Source organism: Aedes aegypti, chromosome 3 (assembly GCF_002204515.2).
Source record: "Aedes aegypti strain LVP_AGWG chromosome 3, AaegL5.0 Primary Assembly, whole genome shotgun sequence".
Taxonomy (NCBI): domain Eukaryota; kingdom Metazoa; phylum Arthropoda; class Insecta; order Diptera; family Culicidae; genus Aedes; species Aedes aegypti.
In genome coordinates this window covers 244,031,923-244,056,560 of record NC_035109.1, presented here as the reverse complement: position 1 = coordinate 244,056,560, position 24,638 = coordinate 244,031,923, and the positions used below count along the sequence as shown (strand labels likewise).

The following is a 24,638-nucleotide window of genomic DNA, read 5'->3' as shown; positions in this document are numbered from 1 at the left end:
TGACAAAATTTACTGAACAAATATTGTGAAATTTCATGTTTCATGAATTTATGTTTCAGAATTTTGACACAGAAATATAGTATGTAAATCTACACATTTATCCAAATTCCTTGTACAATAGCGTTGATGTAAAATAGTTCGCCATATTTACGAAAAACTTTTATTATATGAAAAATAAAGTTTGTTTTTGAACAAAATATTTGACAGCTTCAATTTTCTAACATCTTTTTAAGAAAATTTGGAAATGCCACGTCAAGCTGTGATCATCAGTAGGGTACCTAACCATTTTTACTTCAATTCGAGGAGACATGTGAAAATGTAGAAACAAATCTAAGCAATTATACAAATGAGAATTTTTTCGCGACCCACCAGAGAGCAGCTCACGACCCCCCTGGGGGTCGCGACCCACAGTTGGGAAACTATGGCCTAGGTCGTCAGCGTCGTTGCGTTGCTATTCAATGGGCGTCGTGCCGTTAATGGATAGGTAAGTATAAAAACGATAGCATAGTGCCACAAACGAGAATAGATACAAAGCGGCACGAAAAAAAGAAAATGCGAAATTGTTTTCCAATACGGCAAACAGATAATTTGGCATTGACGTAACAATGACCTCAAGTTGGGATAATGGTATGCCTAATAGGTCGGCAACGGCTTAGAAGAATTCTTTCGGAATTAAGTCATCATCAACAACGTCATCAGGAAATGCCTAAAGTAGTGGGAATTTACCAATGTCCTAACCTCAATTTCACACCGCAAATTGCAGGAAAGGTGATGAATCGCTCGAACAAAGCCCCCTACCTGACTAAGGTTTAAAAGGTGACGATGATGAAGATCAATTATCTCCAGGTGCTTTCGTGCAAATCATTCGAGAACCATCAGCGAGATGACCATGACAGATCATGATTCGTTTCGATCACTCTAGTACTGCAAACTGTTGGGATTAACTGAGATCAGTAAGTTGAAAGCTGAACCGCCTTTGTTTTATTCGTTCTTTCAGTGTGGTCATTCGGTCGGTCGCTCGTGCATGCAGGCGGGTAGACTCGAAACCTGACCTTCCTCAATAGCAGCTACCAAATGACCCACAGTCAGTCATTGGAACGTTACGACGGAATGACGAGGATTGCATCTCGTTGGAGGTGATCTTCTACTGCCTTATATAGGACCTGTCACTTGTTATTATTGTTATTGCGCTTGTATATTTGCGAATAATCGCAACTAATGGCAATGAATACGACATTTCTACTCAGAAACGAACTGCGATGTGTCAAGCTATGAGATATGAAACAAGAAAGGGCATAAAACGTATATTATATATAATGGTTTATTCAAACAAATAGAACGGCAGTCAAAACTGAGATGGTAACAAATGGACTCTTTTCATTTTGGGATTAGCGTATGAATGAATTTGCTTGATTTTAAATCCTAATTCTAAATTAAAAACAGGTGAAGTTTTTCTTGAAGTTTAACTACCTTTTTCGCTAAACATCCTTAAAAATTTCCTTAAAACAATATAAATCTTCTAGACTTTAACAATCAAATGTTTCCAAATCGTAATGAAATAAAATCCTTTATAAATCAGAAATAGCTTGAAATGATTCACAAACACTATGCGAATTTCTCAAACCTTCAATGCAATCAATCATACATTCAACCACGTTATATCTTATTTGTATTACTATTTTTCAGAGTCGAATATTATTCAAATTTAGGCACTGTGAGCCCAACCTCACATCTGGAATGAATCAGGAAATTTGCCATACCCGACCAGCACCGCAATGATGACTCCCTTTCCTGCAACAAATTAGCATTGTCTAATTGATCACATTATAACAGCGTGCTGGAAATTCTCAACAAATTCAACTGGAAAAAATGTGATCCAAACAACAACTCCGCCAGACCGTGTCCACATGTGCTGATGCACGCTGAGCTATGTGCTGGTAAGCCGCGAGACTTATTGTTTTTGATCTCCCCCCCACTAAGGGTACATAACAAAATTATATCAGCATATGTTATTATGTTATAAGTTTTTTTCGAACATAGGTTGTTACAAACTTGATGCAGGGATGTTGTTTAAAATAACTAAAATTATAACAAAAAGTGTATGAGTAGTAACATAAACGTAACAAAATGTGTTTTAATTATATCAAAACATATCAAACCAAGTTATAAATGTTTGATACAAAGTATCAAAATTATAATACTGCTTGATGTACGATAATATTGTATATTATTGAAATGCATAACTATCTAATTATTTTGTTATAAAGTTGTTAAAATGAACAAAAAAATATCTTAGAGGGAAATAAAACACATTATGTTATATTTCTATTTTATTATGTTCTATGGATAACGGAGCCTAACAAAATTATATCATAATATGATAAGCATATCATATTCTAATAAAATTTTATTATATTTTTGTTACAAGCCTCTAGTCGGGCCGCCTGCTTTGCTGCATGGATGACTAATGGACATCTGCGCTGTACAAGAATCTCCCATTGCTGTGTCTGATTCCTAGGCCACAGACGTAACAGTGAAGAAATTTCCATCGACCACTCGTTTAACGATCATTTCGAATTTGCTGTGTTTCAAACATTCACTAGCAGAGGCGCGCACGTCGTTTTTCTTTGTGTTTTGACGTATCATACTAACACCATCTACAGGACTTGTTGCATAAAACAGTACTTCGTGCAACATGCGCAATTGCTCAACAAATGATAATGATGTGAACTGGATGATGTTTTTTAAAGGAATTTGTCCCATTTGTTACGTCTGTTTCTCTGTGCCAAGACTATATCATCAACTGAGTTTGAATTTCTGGTTTGAGGTATCCATTTCATCTGCACAGTGTCAAACCATGATCAACGATCGTCGGACCTTACAGCTAGCAGACATTGTCAACGTGTAAGCAATGGGGATTTTTCTACGTAGACAAGACAAGATGAATGGCTCAATGTCGTGAATCTTGTCACCGTCACAACAAGATCGTGATGTGAAGATCGGAAGCACGTGGGAAGAAGAATGTTTACAATTTGTGCTGCTCGCACTGACTGCTGTAGAATGTTTCACGAATAAAGTTTTGTTTCACTTTCTTAGGACCAAACTGGGTCACCGGGATTTCTTTTAAATGTAAAAAATCTATTACAGAAGCGTTATGTGTTTTAGATATGTCTTTTCCAAGACTTTGCGACCTTTCTTCACTAAAAAAGTGCTTGACCAAGCAATGTTGAAAAATTATTTTGAAAGTTGTTTTCAATAGTAAATTAATTGTTTAGCAATAATTTTACTGAAGTAAAAATCGTTAACTAATTGAATGAGTTCATAAGTATGCAGTCATATTCTAGTAATTATTTATTGCACACGCACAGTATTTACCATGTTTCGTTTGTCTGAAAAACCAATGGAGTTCTGAAACTACCATGGGAAATAGAGGATTACCTTATTTTAGTGAAAAATGTGTTCATCTGGAATATCTATTCGAGTTCTTCCAAGAATTTCTTTAGGGCTCTTGGAAGATTGCTTTAAAAAATACTACAGAAATTTATTCAGAGCTTTTCCAAATATCCTTTAGATAATCCTACATAAATTTGTTCGAGTTTTTTTTTTCAGGAAATACCATCAAGTGTTTTTAGATTTCTCATGTTTTTTTATCTAGAGAATAAACAAAAATCGTTCATACTAGCACATCACCCTACCAATAGGTGATGTGCTAGTATCCATCGTATTAAGCATTGATCAGTGAGAACTGCAATTTTCCCAGTATTGCCGTGAATGATGCTGATACATATCGATGCCAAACCATTCTTTCTCAAAACGGCTTTAGCATTGTACAACAAGATTTTGATAAATCTTGATCTCTTCTTGGAAATAATGCAAAGAAAATGTGTCTTGCCGTATTCCGATCCGTCGTATCGTTTTCATTTCTGTCGCAATCAGTTTCCAGATTCGTCTCACAACTTACGGCTCACTGTGATATAGTGAGTGGTCAAAACACAACATATCAACGCTATAATAAAATGTTTTACTAGAATATATAGATCAACGGGCATCTCCCTGCATTCCTTCAGCATGATGAAATATACTAATTTCCTTCAAAATTCATTGTTCGTCTTCAAAATTCAGCCCAAACTTATGAACACAATTCCTTTTGACTGAAAAATTATGGCATTTGCTCACAATGCAGCGAAAACAACACAATCAAAGGAACCGTATTTTTACGTCGAGCATCGCGCACACATTGATGCGCACAAGCTTTTTTTTTATCAGTACGACGTATTGAACTTTGTTTACATTCTCAATTTGACGCGGTCGTTGAGGAAATTTCATAAAATTTCGTGAATTATAGGCCTTTTCATGTGACAGGATCGTCTAACATGGGCCTGTCATTTTCATAGAAGAACTGTCAAGGAGCTTCCGGATCAGCTGATTTGAAACGTCATGTGAAAAGGCCTATAGAACTTTTACGGCGTGTGACTCACGGAGAAAAACGGCCTAAGTTTTGAAACAACCATTTCGTTGGTTGAAATCAGGCGGGTGGCATTAGCCAATATTTACCAACCAACATCAAATCAACATGGCGTCCAGTGTTCTTGTTTTGATTGTTTTGGGATTAGACAAAACATACGTTTTTATGGGTAGGAGTGTCAATGATACCTCGCTGATGCGTAAAACATTAAACAGGTTCATCATTCTGTGAAAATTTTGGTTATTTTCAAGCTGTAGTTTTTGTTGATGCAAAACCCTCATTTTTTTTTGAAACATAATTGATTCATAGTTGGTGTCAACCTAAGAAATTAGGTTGTTCTCAATAAAATTTTGTTTGTTTTAAACTGATATTTAATATGTTTTTAACAAATATTGTTTTTGTTTTCAACATAATGTAGGTTGATATATTTCACTGTCACCAACATTATTTATTAGTTTGTATGCTCCATATCAATGGATTTTGATTCAAATTGGTGATTAAACACATTTTAAGTTATTTTCAGTTTGTTGGTGAAACCAGGTAATGGTAATCTGTACAATACTACTGTATGTTTAATATATATGGCAAAAGTTTGGTTTCACCCCTTCAAAAAACATACAAAAGTGTTCTGTCCATATCTCTGTGATTACAAGTCCAATTCAAACTCTTTAAGCCGCATTCGAAAGGCAAAGAGTTATTCTTACTTCGTATGTATTTTTACAAAACATTTTTTAAATTTTGTATACTAAATTTATACTTAAAGTTGTAACATTTTTCAAAAAACACACTGGAAAATCATATTTAATTTCCTCAGCATTGGGTCGACCAAAATTTTAAATCAAAGTGTCATTAGAATCGTAATCTTATATTCTTTGATGAGACACCACGAAATTTTGGCGGAAAAATCTGGAAAGTATTCAAAATCAATGAAACAGTCAGTCAAGTCATCGTGCAAAAGTTTTGGGTTCACCCCTCAGTATGATGCAAATCGTGCAAAAGTTTGGGAATGTTAATTCCATAATCAAAAAGAAATACGAGTTCAAATCCATTGAAATGATCCCTGAATTTCACCCAAGATGGAGAAATGTATTTATCCATCAGGTATTCAAAATTGAATAGCAAGACATTAAACTCATGTTTTATTCACAGAAACATTTTGATATCGCGTCACCATCGCAAAAAAAAAGCAAGATCCTTGCGCGCAAATTAAGAAATCTGGGCATATTAAATAAAAGGAAAAATCAACGCAGCATGCAGTTGAAAAATGTGGATCAACTTTATAATCAAAAATAAGAAACACATGTTTTTTGCATGCAAGATTATTTAATTGAATTATCATTGAAAATGAGAAATCAATATGAAGCGAGAAACAGAAAACCTAAAAAGCAAGCAATGATTTTACTATGCTTTAGTTCTACTTCGCTATTATTCGTCGTATCAAACTTAAAATGTTCCACTACAAGCGAATATTCCCAACTTACCTGCAACGTAGATTCCAAGTGTGATTTTGTGAAAGCTGTTATACACCAAAACTTCAATAAAACTACTGTATTTTCGCCTAAATATATTCAGTTCAAATATCTTCTTTGCACTTTTTCATCGAAATCGCATTGACGAACACGATTTGAGAGAAATGCTTAACGATCGACACCAGTCACACCACTTTATGATATGTTTCTTACCGCCTCCTGTGGGTACTTACTTCGCCGGGCACTTATTTTCACAATGGAAAATCTTCGTACTTCTTCACTGAAGGTTTCATTCCAATAGGGTCCTAAAATGTTTGATGAAATCTTGTTTTTATTTAATAACACAAAGAAGCATGTAACTGCAACTACTTTAGCATTTTTCCCGCTCAAAAAACGGCTATCATATTTAAACATCAATTTAAATATTAGGTCCATAAGTGAACCTTGACACTTAAGATCATGTTTGACGTTCGCTTAGTCGACAAAACACCACAGGGGTTTTAGTTTTAGCATTGGGGTTGTTCCTATCTGACATTTCGGAAGGGACACGGAAAACAAAATACACCCAAAACTTTGAGTTTAAGCCAAGGGGTGTGACAAAATCTAAAAAACATGACACAAAAGTTTTTGGACTCAAACAAACGAAAAACATTTAAAAAAATGAGTAAACATGTGTTTTTGGCCTAAACTAAAGCGGTTTGGCACTAAAATTGGGACAGGGCTTTAGGACCCAATTCACGGAGAAAAAATATGGTAAACACAACCAAGTTTTAGCTATTTTCAAACTAAGTTTAGGTTAAATTTTGCACAAACAAAATTTTAGTTTGATTTAGCCTTGTAAGATGGTTGAAACAAACTATAATTTTAGTTTGTTTTTTTCACAGCTTTACATTTAAATTCAACAAAAATTGTTTGAAAACAAACAAAATATTGGTTGTTTCATTTTGACATTTGTACAAACAACCAACGCTTCAGGTCGTTTCTAAACTAAGACAATACGTGACAGGTCAAAGTACAAAAATGAAACCAAATTGCCTGTCAAAAAAGACCACTTCTCATTGGTCGTTTTGGCAAAGGCCTACTTTCACATCGTTGAGTTGAATTGCAACAGGGCACTTTGTTGCTAGCCTGGCCGTGTTGCACATTCAAAAGTAAACGGTCACGAGAGCACCATTTATTCTAATTGAATATAACGCAATGTAATGGGCTCTTTTTTACCGTTTTCAATAAAAACTGAAAATTAAAACGCATAGAAAAACTGTATAATATAGAGATATATATATATATATATATATATATATATATATATATATATATATATATATATATATATATATATATATATATATATATATATATATATATATATATATATATATATATATAAATGTTTACAACTTTAAGTATAAATTTAGTATACAAAATTAAAAAATGTTTTTGGAAAAATACATACGAAGTAAGAATAAACTGAATGAAATCCTTCAGTGAAGAAGTACGAAGATTTTCCATTGTGAAAATAAGTGCCCGGCGAAGTAAGTACCACAGGAGGGCGGTAAGAACATATCATAAAGTGGTGTGACTGGTGTCGATCGTTAAACATTTTCTCTCAAATCGTGTTCGTCAATGCGATTTCGATGAAAAAGTGCAAAGAAGATATTTGAACTGAAGATATTTAGCGAAAACAGTAGTTTATTGAAGTTTTGGTGTATAACAGCTTTCACAAAATCACACTTGGAAATCTACGTTGCGGGTAAGTTGGAATATTCACTGTAGTGGAACATTTTAAGTTTGATACGACGAATAATAGCGAAGTAGAACGAAAGCATAGTAATTTATCTTAGAATTTTAAATTAATTTCCAGTTCTAAGTTCAAAATTTGTTCAGGAATTTAGTTAAGAAACTTCTAGGACTATTGTAAGAATATTTTCGAGGAATCTCCGAAAAACAGTATAGAAATATCAAGGAAGTTTTATCATTTTTTTTTTTTGTTTCTCAAAAATTATCTTCAGGAACACAACTCATTTAAAAATTGCCTTTGTAGTTTTATTCAGAAACTCACAAGCTTCATGATATTTTCAAGAAATCTCTCCATTTACTCTCGCATGGTTTTCATCCAAATAATAGTCCAAGAATTTTTTTAGGAATTGTTTTGTAGATGTTATAATCACAGACAAACAGACGTAACACTTAGAACAAATCCCGATCAAAATCATAGTCACGATGACATGTACGCCCAATGCTAAAATCGGTGTGTTTGGCCGATGGACCAATAGATGGCGGTAGTGTGTAAACGTCAAACGCGAACAAAAACGATGCGAGCGCTGCGGGTGGTGGATTGGCCACCTACCCTATTTTGAATCTGCCGTTAAAAAGGTGGTCGATGGACATCGGTGAGAGTGTGACGTCTGTTTGTCTGTGTTATTAATTATCATAATCATTTTATTTTTTTTAAATTCCTCAGAGCTTTAAGCTTTCTTGTAAGATTTATCATGGAAATCCCGAAAAGAAATCTCCAATAATTTCCCATTTTTTTTAAATAATATTTTTAACATTGCTTTTTTATACAAAAAGAGACACCTTTGAAAGTTTAAACACAGAGAAACAGACGTAACACCTAGAACAAATCGCGATCAAAATTATAGTCGCGAAAACATGTACGCCCAATGCTAAAACCACTGTAGTTGGCCGATTGACCAACAGGTGGCGGTAGTGTGCAAACGTCAAACACGAACAAAAACGACGCGAGCGCTTGCGGGTGGCAGGGATGAGAAAAGTACTGGAGCAAACATTTACCGCCTCTACATTTACATCTTTCTACACCACCATCAAAATCCAAAGCAAACTATGACCGTTCAAAACAAAAAAATGTCACGGCTCTTCAAAACTGTAATCTTCTTCTTCCTAACGTTTTTCAACCCCGAATGCGAAATGACTCGAGCACAGTGGTGACACGATTTTTGCGGTTTTCGGGATTTTGCATTTTTGTTCGATAAAGGCAGCATGAAATTGAACTTGTTTATATGTATCGCAATGGAATGAGTGTGCTCTTTCTGTTAGAGCTAATAGATTTCAATTAGTTGAAAACACAAGCGAAATCGAAATATTAACGATTGAATGTTTTAACACTTTTTTCAATCATTCACCTTGGAAGGGCTGCCCGAAAACGGTCATGGTGGAAGACAAAAACAGTCAGGCAGTGTGTGAGCCGTTGGCAGCGCAACGGCCTAATGGTATTGATGCTGCTGCTGCTTTGTGTTTTTGGTTGACTGGCAGAATCGAAGAACTGTCGTGAATAGTGGTCACAGTTCGCAAGCCTGGCGGGTGGTCGATTAACCACCTACCATGCATTTGAATCGATCGTTAAAAAGATGGTCGATGGACAACGATGAGAGTGTGACGTCTGTTTGTCTGTGGTTTAAAGATAGATATTGTAAATTTTGCACCCTATCGGACGCGACGATTTGTAATCGTCGCCGATGAAACCGTCGCCAAAATCGTCGCCAGCCAAGCAACCGCTGTGAATTTGACTTTTCGCCAGTCTTACCAACACAATGGCAAACCACCTCATTTGATTTATTTTCTGGCATTTGACGTTTAACCAGTCGCTGCAGGAACATCTTTTGCTGGCGGAGATAGGCGGGGCTATAAATGTCAACGCAAAGAAGTATGCAGTTTGACACTTATGTAACCGACATGTTTCTGAGCGAGAACAAAGGGAACAGCAGCGACATTCGTCCTCTATAGTTTCCGTGCACCCCCGCCAATCTGAATGATACCTCATGCAAACTGTCGGGGTTCATTTTTAATTTGAACTACTGGTCACCCCGCGAACAGCAGAAACACATGTTTCTGGTTACCTCTTTGCCAATCTTGTGTGAATTCTGCGTTTCATTTCAAGACGTTCCATTTTGCTTTACTCGGTTCCACGATCTGAATGATGTTTAAACCACAGACAAACAGACGTAACACTTCAAACAAATTGCGATCAACATCATAGTCGAGAGAACATACGCCCAATGCTAAAATCACAGACAAACAGACGTAATACTTCGAACAAATTGCGATCAAAATCATAGTCGAGAGAACATGTACGCCCAATGCTAAAATCGTTGTGTTTGGCCGATGGGCCAATAGATGGCGGTAGTGTGTAAACGTCAAAGGCGAACAAAAAACGATACGAGCGCTGCGAGCAGTGGATTGACCACCTACACAATATTTGTATCGACCGTTAAAAAGTAAGAGGTTGTTTCCGAGATACGACCGCCAAGTTGACGTTGGATAACGTTGGCTTCTTTTATTTCCTGGTTTGAGACCGTCACGTACTTATGCAAGATTTGTACTACTAAAAATATTATCAATTTTCAAATGTTGCATGTCAATTTTGACGTATTATGGACAGGCTTGATAATATACTCATCAGAGTTCGGTGAGATACTCTAGTGCAGCGTGCTGCCTTTGCCTCTTTGCGAGGGAGCGAAAAAATGCTAAGCAGAGAGGCAACGAAAATTGAGCGAGGAAGATGTAGCACAAAACACACCAGAGTAAAATTCCATCAAAAAAGAATGCTCTCACAACTCCCCGCGGACTGCCTTGTTCAGGCTGGGTGCTCAAGAGTTTTTTTTAAGCATGAGTAAAGGTGAGCATCGCAACAAGAGAGAGAGAGTACCAGAAAAAAATCCTCGCATTTTTTTGCACTTTCATTCGAATCCTCCGAGGATCTGTGTTGAAAATTTTGAGTTCATTTTTTTCTCCTCAGAAAAACGGCAAAATCGCAAATTTCTATGGAAATAATGTATTATTTAAAAATCATGTACTATGTACATCATAGTATTGACAAACATCCATAAACTTCTAGTTCTAAACAAGGATTTGATCATGGTATCAACCTGAAAGTTTGTAACGATGCTTAAAATATATCCCAGAGCCCGATTTCATCTTCTAAACTCGTACCAATTAGCTCATACGGTTAAAATAATTAAATTTCTGTTAGATATCAGGGATTTCCTTAGGAAATTGCCTACATTTAGGCGTTGCAATTCTTGAAATTAACTATTCATTATTTCTTTGAATATTGCATTATTAAGAATTTAGCAAGCATATTCGGATTCAGGAAGCTCATATTCATTCTGTAGAGTCGTTTCGAAAAATAACAATGATCGCATTGACAAGTGATCAATTTCACCCCGAAATAGGATTCCCCGATTTGTTATTTGAGGGATGATGTTTAGCACTAAAAAACACATTTGTTTGAAAATTTTGGCACATGCGCCAAAGAGTCGTGTTTGTTTTCCTGCATTCAGTTGTTTGGCATTTCAACATTATTGAAAACAGACAAGCATGAACAATGATAAATTTCACCCGAAAGTACGGTCCATGTAAACTTCTAAGGGACGATTCAAATATGACGTCCATCATTTTTCGGGATTTCCAGACCCCCCCTCCCCCCTGTGTCACGCTTTTTTCCAATACCTAATACACGCACTGTCACACTTTCATAGACCCCCCCCCCCTCCCCCAAATGATGGACGTCATTTTTGGATGACCCCTAAACGTAAAAACCTTATAACAGCAAGAAAAATGTGCTTTTCTACGGAAAATAAGACATGCCTCGATATTTACCTATTTATCAATAGTTTAGCCATGAAAATGAATAGTTTTCATTATTGAAGTCGATTTGTAGAAAGATTTCCAATCGATTGGTGCAAGAATCTCGAGAATCTATCCGGGCCTTAGTATGTTATCAACAGTCAAAATCTAACCACTTTTCGTGACGCGAACGATTTTCGTTTTTCGAAATTGTACCCCACACGGTGTGCTGGAACACACATATTATCGAACTTGCATGAACCTCCGATCTTTTTTCACTAAAAGTTAGCCTTGATAGTCAAAAGAAGCTTGCAGAATATTAAAAAATCTTTCATCGGCAAAAAATTGGAAAAAGACGATTTTTGTATTTTTACCCTTCTCCCATATATGAGTTCATAGGAGAATATTAGAGATACACTAATATGATGACTTTTTAACGGCTCAATGATCAATTTGACATATCTTTAACATGAATGAATTCTTAGATGTTTTAAATTAAGCATCATTTCCTACATACACTCACACAATATGACCAGCCCATGGTGGTATGCCGTATTTTATATAATGGAAATTTCACTTTTCACTTCAGAAAAGCTCATACGAACGCTTTGTATTCTTCTTTCTGAATCAAATAAGTAATATTTTACGTATACGGTAAAGTTTTCTAATCAGAATAGGAATTCCCAGAAATGGATACACATGGCAGTATAGGCTGTATTCATGTGCTTATACGCGCAAAAGTCTTGAGAGCGGGTTCACTATAACATGATTAACAGTAAACGGCTTATATAGCCTTAATGTGGTCTCAAGCTCATCGTGATACAAGTTTTGTGCTGTCACTAATCTACTCAAATGCAATGCGCACATTATATTTGGGGTTTGAAGTGCCTGATTTTGAGTAAAAGGGCTGGATTACTTCGGATCGACATTATGTCATCACTCCAATTATTTGTCATAGGATGAATAATAAATGTGGCGACGATGACAAATCACTTTTATTCATGACTTCGCACTTATGGAGGGGGCAAATTTTGCGAAATAGACACAACAATTTCAATATCCAACATGGACACATACATTTTAGTATCATAAAACGAGGTATCTTTGAAAATGCGGCTAACTTTGATAGTGCGGGATCCGCAACGTACTAAACAAAATAACAAAAATTATGTTATTCAGTTAAGCAAAACGAATACGAAACTAAGCTGTTTTCGTGCCAATCGAGAGTATTTGAGGCTTTATATTCGAATATTTAAAAATGATGAGATTTTGGTACTTTCAAAACGCTCACAAACAATCTGTTTTACTATCACTATTTCATGAAACTATAATGAGTTCGGTACGTATGCTTGATGGCCTAGCTATAGTAGAACATGAATCCGGTATCAAACCTCATAGGGAAAAACAGTTTTACAATTTGGAATCATTTTCGTAATCAAAGTCACAAATTCCCATATAACATTAAAAGCCTAGAGGTATGCAACGCCTCATGTACTTTACGGGATTCTTTCGATTTATACTCATTCATGTTCCAAAAACGATTGATTTATGGTGAATTCAATGTCGAAACATGATTATCGATAGATATCTATTCAGAGATATACTTTTATACCCATTATTATCAATTTATGATGGTGTTTATCATGTTTGTTTTGACTGAAAACCGTTTTAAAGATGTTTCTTGTTCAATAAATTCTGTACTTTAATTGATAAAATCTAATCCAGTTTCTCTTTTAACACTTCGGTCGTCGCGCTGTTGTATTCTGTACAACACTGGTGGAAAAACCTCGCTCTTCGTTCCCAACAGCAGCGTGGTGGTTCTGACGGTGGCAAACCGCGCGACGACTGGAAGGTTAACATTCTCCAATCCAATTCAAACTGTGATGATGTCAAACAATAGTTTGTTTTGGATTTTCATGTGCTTATCTACTCATTATCAATGTTACCCCATTACCAAAAACTGACTTTCGATTATATGAAAAACTATAGATTCATTAAGATCGAACCGTTATGCAATCTTTCATGTGCAATCGATAACTAACAAACCAGTGCTTGTTTTACAAATAAAAAATAAAATATTTAGATTTTCTCTAAAAAAACTATCAAAGTTACCCCGTTTGATGGTATGTATTTAGTTTTAAGTATATGAATGTAACTAGGGATACGTTAATGGTGTGAGGTTTTAGCAAACGCACCCAACCAGCGGCTGCAAGATTTCCATTTAAATCTGCATGACAACTTTACAAGTATTATATAATATTGTTACTCATACAAGAAATATAAGACTATCATAGTTTTTTTTTTATTTTCACATCTTACATTTTCTGTATAAACCCTGCATATGTAACGATATTTTACAATATTTGTATGCGTTCTTGTTTTGGATGTAGACATACCGTATACAGGTTTACGTAGAATCTTCCTCCATCTTTCAATCAAAACAAATGTGAATAACAAGACCAGCTAGATGTGAACACACCATACAAAATTTAAACAGTACATTGCCCTATATAATTGTATGGCGGTTTATTTTAATGGTTGCATGTAATTATACAATTGTCTGTTATCTTAAAAAAGCTTCATGTTCAATAACGAACTCCAATGATTTCAATTATTCTGTAGAATAGGAAACATTGATTGAAACTTGATAAGTTGTAGTATGTTTACCTTAATAAATTTATGTAAAAATGCTATGTCGTTAATAAACGGCATACCACCATGGGCTGGTCAACTTGTGTGAATGTAGGTAGAAATTATGCTAAATTTGAAACGTCTTGTAATCGATTCGTGATCAAGGTATATCAAATAAGTTTTTGAGCTATTGCAATGCATCAAAATTAGTGTAACTCTAATATTCTCCTATGAACTCATATATGGGAGAAGGGTAAAAATACAAAAATCGACTTTTTTCAATTTTTTGCCGATGAAAGATTTTTGACGTTAACTACGTCTTACGGCAATATACTGGGTGTCAATTGAAAATCTAAAATTTTGCGACCGTCACGAAATTATGAAAGATTTTGAACGCTAATAACTCAGTCATTTATCTATAGATTTTAAAAATTTTCCCACCAATCGGTCGGAAATGTATACAGCAATTTTCTCGAATGGAGAAAACTATTGAATATCGACAATAAACTATTGAAAATTTGGAAAATGTCGACCCCTTTCTTACGCAACCAATCACGTGCAAGCAGTTTTCCACGCTTCTTTTGCGTTCCGCTTCGCACTATAAAACCAGACCGATTCCTGCTTCTTCGCTCATTCTTCTTTTTGCCGTCAAGCTGTGAACATGGTCAGCGAGCAAGTCTCGAGTGCCTTTCGCATTCTCAGCTCAGTTTTCAATGGAACGCGAATGGAACAACAACACGCCGCCACGACTGAAGCCGCTTGTTGAAGCGCACATCGTCATCGCCACCGCAAACCTCATCGGGCGAGGAGGATTTGTACCAGTGCGCCGTCAAAATGTGTCAGTGTTACGCAAATTCAACATTTCAATCGGCCCTTTCCAGAGCCAACAAATGTGTTTTAAAGAGTTGATTGTGTAATATTCCTTAATTTGTTCGAGATGGCTGAAGAAAATCAACCAAAGCCGCTTGTTGAAGCGCACATCGTCATCAGCACCGAAAATCTCACCGAGCGAGGAGGATTGCAACCAGTGCGCCGTCAAAATGTGTCCGTGTTACGCAAATTCAACAATTCAATCGGCACTTTTCAGAGCCAACAAAGTGTTTTTAAAGAGTTGATTGTGTAATATTCTTTAAATTGTTCGAGATGGCTGAACAAAATCGACCAAAGCCGCCAAAATGTGTCCGTGTTACGCAAATTCAACAATTCAATCGGCCCTTTCCGGAGCCAACAAAGGTGTTTTAAAGAGTTAATTGTGTAATATTCCCTAATGTGTTTACCACATACTTGCTATAATTTCTTAATTCATCTCATAGCAGCATACAATAATTGATTTATTACGAATAATTGACAATACGGCAATTTGAGGATGTTTCCGAAGACGCTGCTGCAGTGCCGTCGGGATGCAATAATAGCATAATGCTAATCTTGTGATTCCCTTACCCAGACATCAGTTTCATATAGCCTATTTCCCAGATAAGAAAACGAAGAATTTGAAAGGAGGAGCATCACCTGCTATTCTAAGGGTATAAAGCATCCCTTCTTCGTTGAATTCGGTTTCATTCTGTTTTCGCTCTCGAGCTGGTAAGAGCTCCTGCAAACCTGCTCAGCTCCTCGCTACCAGAGGCAAGCTGTTTGTACGAGATGGCTGAAGAAAATCGACCAAAGCCGCTTGTTGAAGCGCACATCGGGCGAGGAGGATTGCTACCAGTGCGCCGTCAAAGTGTGTCCGTGTTACGCAAATTCAACAATTCAATCGGCCCTTTTCAGAGCCAACAAATGTGTTTTAAAGAGTTGATTGTGTAATATACTTTAATTTGTTCGAGATGGCTGAAGAAAATCAACCAAAGCCGCTTGTTGAAGCGCACATCGTCATCAGCACCGAAAATCTCACCGAGCGAGGAGGATTGCAACCAGTGCGCCGTCAAAATGTGTCCGTGTTACGCAAATTCAACAATTCAATCGGCACTTTTCAGAACCAACAAAGTGTTTTAAAGAGTTGATTGTGTAATATTCTTTAAATTGTTCGAGATGGCTGAACAAAATCGACCAAAGCCGCCAAAATGTGTCCGTGTTACGCAAATTCAACAATTCAATCGGCCCTTTCCGGAGCCAACAAATGTGTTTTAAAGAGTTAATTGTGTAATATTCCCTAATGTGTTTACCACATACTTGCTATAATTTCTTAATTCATCTCATAGCAGCATACAATAATTGATTTATTACGAATAATTGACAATACGGCAATTTGAGGATGTTTCCGAAGACGCTGCTGCAGTGCCGTCGGGATGCAATAATAGCATAATGCTAATCTTGTGATTCCCTTACCCAGACATCAGTTTCATATAGCCTATTTCCCAGATAAGAAAACGAAGAATTTGAAAGGAGGAGCATCACCTGCTATTCTAAGGGTATAAAGCATCCCTTCTTCGTTGAATTCGGTTTCATTCTGTTTTCGCTCTCGAGCTGGTAAGAGCTCCTGCAAACCTGCTCAGCTCCTCGCTACCAGAGGCAAGCTGTTTGTACGAGATGGCTGAAGAAAATCGACCAAAGCCGCTTGTTGAAGCGCACATCGGGCGAGGAGGATTGCTACCAGTGCGCCGTCAAAGTGTGTCCGTGTTACTCAAATTCAACAATTCAATCGGCCCTTTTCAGAGCCAACAAATGTGTTTTAAAGAGTTGATTGTGTAATATTCCTTAATTTGTTCGAGATGGCTGAAGAAAATCGACTAAAGCCGCCGAAATGTGTCCGTGTTACGCAAATTCAACAATTCAATCGGCCCTTTCCAGAGCCAACAAATTTGTTTTAAAGAGTTGATTTGTAATATTCCTTAATTTGTTCGAGATGGCTGTAGAAAATCGACCAAAGCCGCTTGTTGAAGCGCACATCGTCATCAGCACCGAAAATCTCACCGGGCGAGGATTGCAACCATTGCGCCGTCAAAATGTGTCCGTGTTACGCAAATTCAACAATTCAATCGGCACTTTTCAGTGCCAATAAATGTGTTTTAAAGAGTTGATTGTGTAATATTCTTTAATTTGTTCGAGATGGCTGAAGAAAATCGACCAAAGCCGCCAAAATGTGTCCGTGTTACGCAAATTCAACAATTCAATCAGCTCTTTCCGGAGCCAACAAATAAGTTTTAAAGAGTTAATTGTGTAATATTCCCTAATGTGTTTACAACATACTTGCTATAATTTCTTAATTCATCTCATAGCAGCATACAATAATTGATTTATTACGAATAATTGACAATACGGCAATTTGAGGATGTTTCCGAGGACGCTGCTGCAGTGCCGTCGGGATGCAATAATAGCATAATGCTAATCTTGTAATTCCCTTACCCAGACATCAGTTTCATATAGCCTATTTCCCAGATAAGAAAACGAAGAATTTGAAAGGAGGAGCATCACCTGCTATTCTAAGGGTATAAAGCATCCCTTCTTCGTTGAATTCGGTTGCATTCTGTTTTCGCTCTCGAGCTGGTAAGAGCTCCTGCAAACCTGCTCAGCTCCTCGCTACCAGAGACAAGCTGTTTGTACGAGATGGCTGAAGAAAATCGACCAAAGCCGCTTGTTGAAGCGCACATCGGGCGAGGAGGATTGCTACCAGTGCGCCGTCAAAGTGTGTCCGTGTTACTCAAATTCAACAATTCAATCGGCCCTTTTCAGAGCCAACAAATGTGTTTTAAAGAGTTGATTGTGTAATATTCCTTAATTTGTTCGAGATGGCTGAAGAAAATCAACCGAAGCCGCTTGTTGAAGCGCACATCGTCATCAGCACCGAAAATCTCACCGAGCGAGGAGGATTGCAACCAGTGCGCCGTCAAAATGTGTCCGTGTTACGCAAATTCAACAATTCAATCGGCACTTTTCAGAACCAACAAAGTGTTTTAAAGAGTTGATTGTGTAATATTCTTTAAATTGTTCGAGATGGCTGAACAAAATCGACCAAAGCCGCCAAAATGTGTCCGTGTTACGCAAATTCAACAATTCAATCGGCCCTTTCCGGAGCCAACAAATGTGTTTTAAAGAGTTAATTGTGTAATATTCCCTAATGTGTTTACCACATACTTGCTATAATTTCTTAATTCATCTCATAGCAGCATACAACAATTGATTTATTACGAATAATTGACAATACGGCAATTTGAGGATGTTTCCGAGGACGCTGCTGCTGTGCCGTTGGGATGCAATATATTTTCTATTGTTAAGGAATGATTCAAATATTACGTAACGCAAAATTTTATTTTAAACATATATATTTTCTGAATTCACAAACCATTACATTCTGGATTATAACTAAAGGAAGGTTGCAATTATGACATTTGACTATAATACGAATGCAGCAAATTAAATGGCGTAGTTAACGTCATGCGGTCGTGTCTTGTACACAACCCCCACTGATTTTTTTTAATATTCCGCAAGCTTTTCTTGACTATAAAGGCTAACTTTTAGTGAAAAAAGATCGGAGGTTCATGCAAGTTCGATAATATGTGTGTTCCAGCACACCGTGCCCCAGTATGTTGCCGTAAGACGTTATCCAACTTCAAAAGTTACTCGATGTACAATGGATGAGAGTGTGACGTCTGTTTGAACCATGTGCAGATTAGTGGGGTACAGGGTACAGATGCGCCAAAAGTATGGCAAGAAATCTATGTATCTGGCAGCACTGTAATTTTAGGCGATTTGGTGCTACCCTACCCGGCGAAAACGGGCGAGAATTATTTCACTCACAGCATGTCAAGTGTTTGTGCGTGTGAGTGTTTGTTGTCCGAGCGGAGATGCTCGTTTCACTCACACCACTGTCGAGAAAGCGCCGGGTCGAGCTGTCGGCTTCTAAATTCTGATGGCCACACTGCTTTCACCCGCAAAAATTGATTTTTATTGGTATTGTGATTCTTGTTGAGGCACTTCTTTATTCACATAGGAATACGATTACGAAAGCATACACAAAATAACGGGTCCCGCATTTGAATCATAACATTCTCAGCGATGAAGTAACACGAAACGAAACAGACGGACGTTTCCTCCTATCAGCGTGCATGTTTTGATAACAACTTCCTCTTCCATCGCTTATTCGAAGGAATGGAAGCGATTGAAACCACACAGCAGCACACCATTCGAATGACAGCAGCGAATGCGATACGCAGGATGGGTGACAGAAAAGCAAAGTAATCTCGCGCTCGCCGCATTATGTGCCTGTGTGCGTGTGCGTTCGTCGTTCAGGCAACCGAGTGAGCGCGGGTGCGCATACGTAATCACTATGGGATATTAACGGCAAAAACTCATCAAAGACGTTTCAGCTAGAATATTCAAGCGATCATCCATGCATAGAACTATGTTTATTTAAATTTATACTTAGTTTTGTTAAATCCTCTGGTGGAATTCTTAAAGAAAAGTGTTGAGATCTCTTTGAGTTTATTGATGAAAACAATGTCTAGAGGAATTTCCAAAAAATTCTTAAGGCTAAATAGCCCGTCATTCGTTTTGGCAACAATGATGACTTTTCAGCTTGCATTTCAAAGTGATAAAACTCAGTCTTGATAGTTTATATTGACTTGAAAAAGTATCACTGTACGCGCTAACATACATAAAGTATGCTGATACTTTTTCAGCTGTGTCAGTGCAAAACCAACTGATTTTCTTGGATTCGAAATCGTGAGATGGATTAGCAACAATCATCAACGATGCGTACAAATTTCAATGACGGCCTACTTCGCCTTAAGAGATGAGCTTTTTGAAAAACTAAGAGACAATTCCTAAGAGAATCTTTATAAGATTTCCTGAAAAATTTCCAAGCAGTCTCCTCGACAAAATTCATTGAATAATTTTCAGAGAAAATACAGTTCGAATACTTAGACGATTACTCTGAGGGTTCTATAAAAGAATTACAAAAAAAAAAAACACTAGGAAATGTTTTGTTCCTAGATAAAAGCTAGAATAATTTTCTGGAATCGTGCAGGTATTCTCGGTATAATCGAACAAGAGCTCGAAAAATTCATGGCAGAATTTGCAAGAAATGTTTTGAACATAAACTTGAAAGAATTTAAACGCTTGATAGGTTTTTTTTGCATTTTTAAAGTCTCGGATTAGCAAAGGATTTTCTAGAAGTTTTCCTGAAAAATGTGTGGAAGTTTTTCTGTTGGAACCCTTGGAGCAAACTACGGTTGAATACCTAAACAAATTCTTTTATGCTCTAGTGGAAAAGTCACACAAATCCATGGAAGAAGCCATTCGAAAGAATAATGAAAATTGCTAAAGAAGTCCATTTTGAAATTATCATCATGGAATTTTATCAAAAATGAAATCCATGGTTATAACTCCTATTTTGCGGTGCCATCGAAACCATACAATTCTCGCTGAATTTGCCATTGATAACCAAGTGTGTAGCTTGATGTTACCAAGCAAACGAGCGAATTTACATCTTATTCAATAATGCTACGATGAAGAGAAGTTCCTATACCCTCCTCGTGATTATAGTTTTTTTATCTTGGTCCATTAATTTGCTTAGGAACAAGGAGCTACCACTGGCTTTTAGGGCGAGAACACAAGTTATGCGAGAATTTTAGGCATCAATTTTACCTGTTAACGATTCACAATGTTTACCATTTTATGAGAATCACACAAAAAAAAAAACAGTCATGCAATTACGGGACTGGGATAAATTGGAAACTATCTCGCATAACCCGTGATCTCGCTTTAAAAGCCATTGGTAACCGAGTGTATAGCTTGATGTTACCGAGAAAATGAATGGATTTACACATTATTCAACAATTCATTCTCTATCTCCCAGTAGTGATAGTTTTCACCCTGGGCCATTCATTTGCTTCGAAACAAGGAGCTACACACTCGGTTACCAATGGCTTTTACGGCGAGATCACAGGTTATGCGAGCTATCTTCAGAAAATATGCAAGTCGTATAATTATTCACACACGTTTAAAAAATCCTTGAAGTCTTTGAAACATCAATGACAATCAAATGCATCGAAATGGGTTTTGATAATCCTGGTCAAAGTTTTCTTTCTGTTCAATATTGTTTCGTCAATACTGTTATGGTGTACCAACTCTTGATCATTGACTAGATGCTAAAAGCAATGAAAAGAACTCCTTAACATGCAGATCAATCACCAACGAATACAAGAACATAAATAAGACGATTACACTGATTAATGTTTTATGTCCCTTCGTGGAGCCTTCCGTAGCCGAATGGTCAGAGACCGCGGCTTCAAAATAAAGCCATGCTGAAGGTGTCTGGGTTTGATTCCCGGTCGATCCAGGATCTTTTCGTAATGGAAATTTCCTTAGCTTTCTTTGGCATAGACTATCATCGTACTTTGCCACATAATATACGAATGCGAAAATGGCAACTTTGGCAAAGAAAGCTCTCAGTTAATAAAACTAGGGCCCGATTCTATTCTTGGCACTGTTGGTTCACTTCGTCAGTGTTTTTTTTTTTTTTTTTTTTGAAAGCTACTGAGCTAATATTTGGCCACAATATGCGTTATACGAAGTGTTTCTTATTGCAAAGTTTCAGACAATTCGGCCGAGAAAAAAACCCCCATGCCAAAGTGAATCATGGAAGTGGTTCTGCACCCTATGCTGTTTTGCTCAAGAGAAGTAACAATTTCTGCGGCAGAAATGGCCAAAACAATTCAACACAGCCAATTCAGATTACCGACCCCAGTGAAATTTTACTGGGTTTTGGAAAATCTCAGTTAACCAAAATATGTTTGGTTGATGGAAATTACTGACTTAGTGAGTAAAATTGTAGAGCGTTTTTACCGGCTTTCCAATTTACCATGCTTTCCGCTTTGCTTCTCCGGATTCGACATGGACATGTCCCTCATTAAGTATTTTCTTGAGAATAAACATCTACGGTATGCTCATATCTCAAAGGAAGTAATCCAAAAATGTGTGACAAAATCGTTATTATTTGTTTGGTTTGCATACAAGTGGCAAACTCAATGATGCATATGAATTTACCTCTTGTATGGAAACCAACCCGAATTTACCAACGTAAGCAGTTAAAATCATGCTGAGCCTTTTTAGTTGCTTAGAATAGTTGAGTTTGTCACTAAATTTCGACTACTTGCCACGAAAAAGCGCAAAAGTTCGGTTGCCATAGACGTGTCTCCTGGCGCCGGATGATTCTACAGCAGAAGATTCTCATTCGACCGAAATCTTTCAGCGTCCTGCTAAAATAAACCAATTTTTATGAGAAATCTGGCAATGATCTTATGATTTAAGATCTTTGAAACCTCTTCAAAAACTGATTAGCAATGATATAGAGTGCGAGATGTTAGGCGGTCATGTATCCGTTGGTAAAGTGTAATAAAGTAGTTCCTTTTAATATTATCTGCACTTGAATTGTTAATTGTGCTTTTTGATAACATCTTCAATCCCAAGTAACATTATAAGCGGAACAACAGTTTTTTAAACTGAAATGAACTTAGGAATGATTTATTCAATTCTTATTCAGCAAAAATGTTTGTCGGGATGACAACAGTAATCGTACAAGCACTCTCATTTAATAGTTGTTTGAGTTCTAAAAAGATAGCATTCAAATGTGGGATTTTTTCCTTGTGATGCATCAAAATATTACGATAAGAAACATTTTTATGATCTCATGATTGCTACCATTTATGCTGAAACTATTTATCGGAGTTTCAGAGATCTCTTCATAACTGATAGCGATAGAATGATAGTTTTAACAAATTCAAATTATCTTCAATACTCCATGGTATTTGGCAAGCAGGACAAAGCTTAAAATATGAAAAATAAATCAGGACAGCTCAAAATAATCTCAAAATCAGGATGTTAAGGTGATTGTAGAACGAAGCCACGCCTCAAATTTTCAAGAGCACAAGACTTGAGAACCAAACAGCGCTCCGCGTTGCAAATTTATCCCATTGGCAACACCAGCAAACAAGTGATTTGATTGATTTTCAACGCGAACTGTTGTCAGATTCTCCTGTATTGTGCAATGCATATTTAAAGTTTGGCTTCGTTTTATAATCACCTTCAGCCCTGATGGTAACCTTTTATTGAGCGTTTCTATGGATGTGTATTTATTATGAGTGCCGCAAAATTCTACAACTGTGCACCATTTCACCGCTTCCTTCAAGTTAAGAATTAACATTTCATTACTTATTTTTTTTTTATTGCAATCGACCAAGGATGGAAAAAAATCGCCTCTAGCGACTAACAACATAGTATTTGAATGGTCTAAGAGGGCGGTTACTCTTGCAGAAGCATGATTCGAACAGCTCATCACGCGTGCATAGTAAGGATAAATTGAGCATCCGATGCACTGTTTGTCGCGAGACAAACCGTTTGTCGGATGTTGTTACAAGTCGCGATTAACATGAATCAGAACGCGTTCACGGCATAATTTTTAACTCAGACCATACCCGATTGACATTCGAATCTTAAATGACATACCACAAGGCAGATCGCGGAATAAAAACGTAAAAATCCCCCAAAAGTTATGACTTTGGTTTGCGAACAATTGATCGTTAGCACACATGCCGAGCGATTCATTTTTCGCAGAGCGGAGTTTGTTGTTAGGACTTGACGACTAATGGTTAATCGTTGTTGCTATGATCGCACGATAAAGAACAACCGCGATGCATCATTTATTTTGTCATGATCACTAGATTTCCATCCTTGCAATCGACCCATTATTTTAATGTTGACTGACGAATAGAATTTCTGAAGAAAGTTGACAAATGATTAATAATTCTCAAAAAAACAAAATAGCTTCTGGAGTGTCAAGTTCAGACATGTTCTAGAACAGGGTTATTTTCAATAGGAGAGGTAATAATCCGTAATATTTATTGCTCATGAAGCAAGATTTACGCATTCTTTATTCTACAGCACAAAACATGTTACGAAAAGCGAAAGGAAAGATAATGGGTTTAATAGGGTCCTAAAGCCCTGTCCCGATTTTAGTGCCAAACGCTTAAGTTTAGGCCAAAAACACATATTTACTCAATTTTCCAATGTTTTCCGTTGGTTTAAGTCATTTGTTTATGTTATTTTAGATTTTGTCACACCCCTTGGCTTAAACTCAAATTTTGGGTGAATTTTGTTTTCCGTGTCCCTTCCGAAATGTCAGATAGGAACAACCCCAGTGTTAAAACTAAAACCCCTGTGGTGTTTTCGTCGACTAAGCGAACGTCAAACATGATCTCAAGTGTCAAGGTTCATTTATGGTTCCAATTTTAAAATTAATGTTTAAACATGATACAGCCGTTATTTGAGCGGGAAAAAATGCTAAAGTTGTTGAATAAAAACAAGATTTTATCAAACATTTTAGGACCCAATTATTGTTTGCCAATGAAATCAAAAAATCTCACTGTGCGGCGTTGAATTCGATAGCTTGTTGGTGTTGGTGCGGGCGTCGATTTGCGGCTCTGCTGCCTCATGGCGTGGAAACCAACGTCCCCAACGGTAAAAGGTCCAACTGACAGCATGCACGGGATAGT

General features: G+C 36.9%; 1 protein-coding gene across 1 annotated transcript in view; it reads right to left on the bottom strand.

Moving 5' to 3' along the window:
• LOC5566602 (matrix metalloproteinase-2) overlaps positions 1 to 24,638 on the bottom strand; it is a 269,084-nt gene that overhangs the window by 121,341 nt on the left and 123,105 nt on the right. The gene's annotated exons all lie outside the window — the stretch shown is intronic.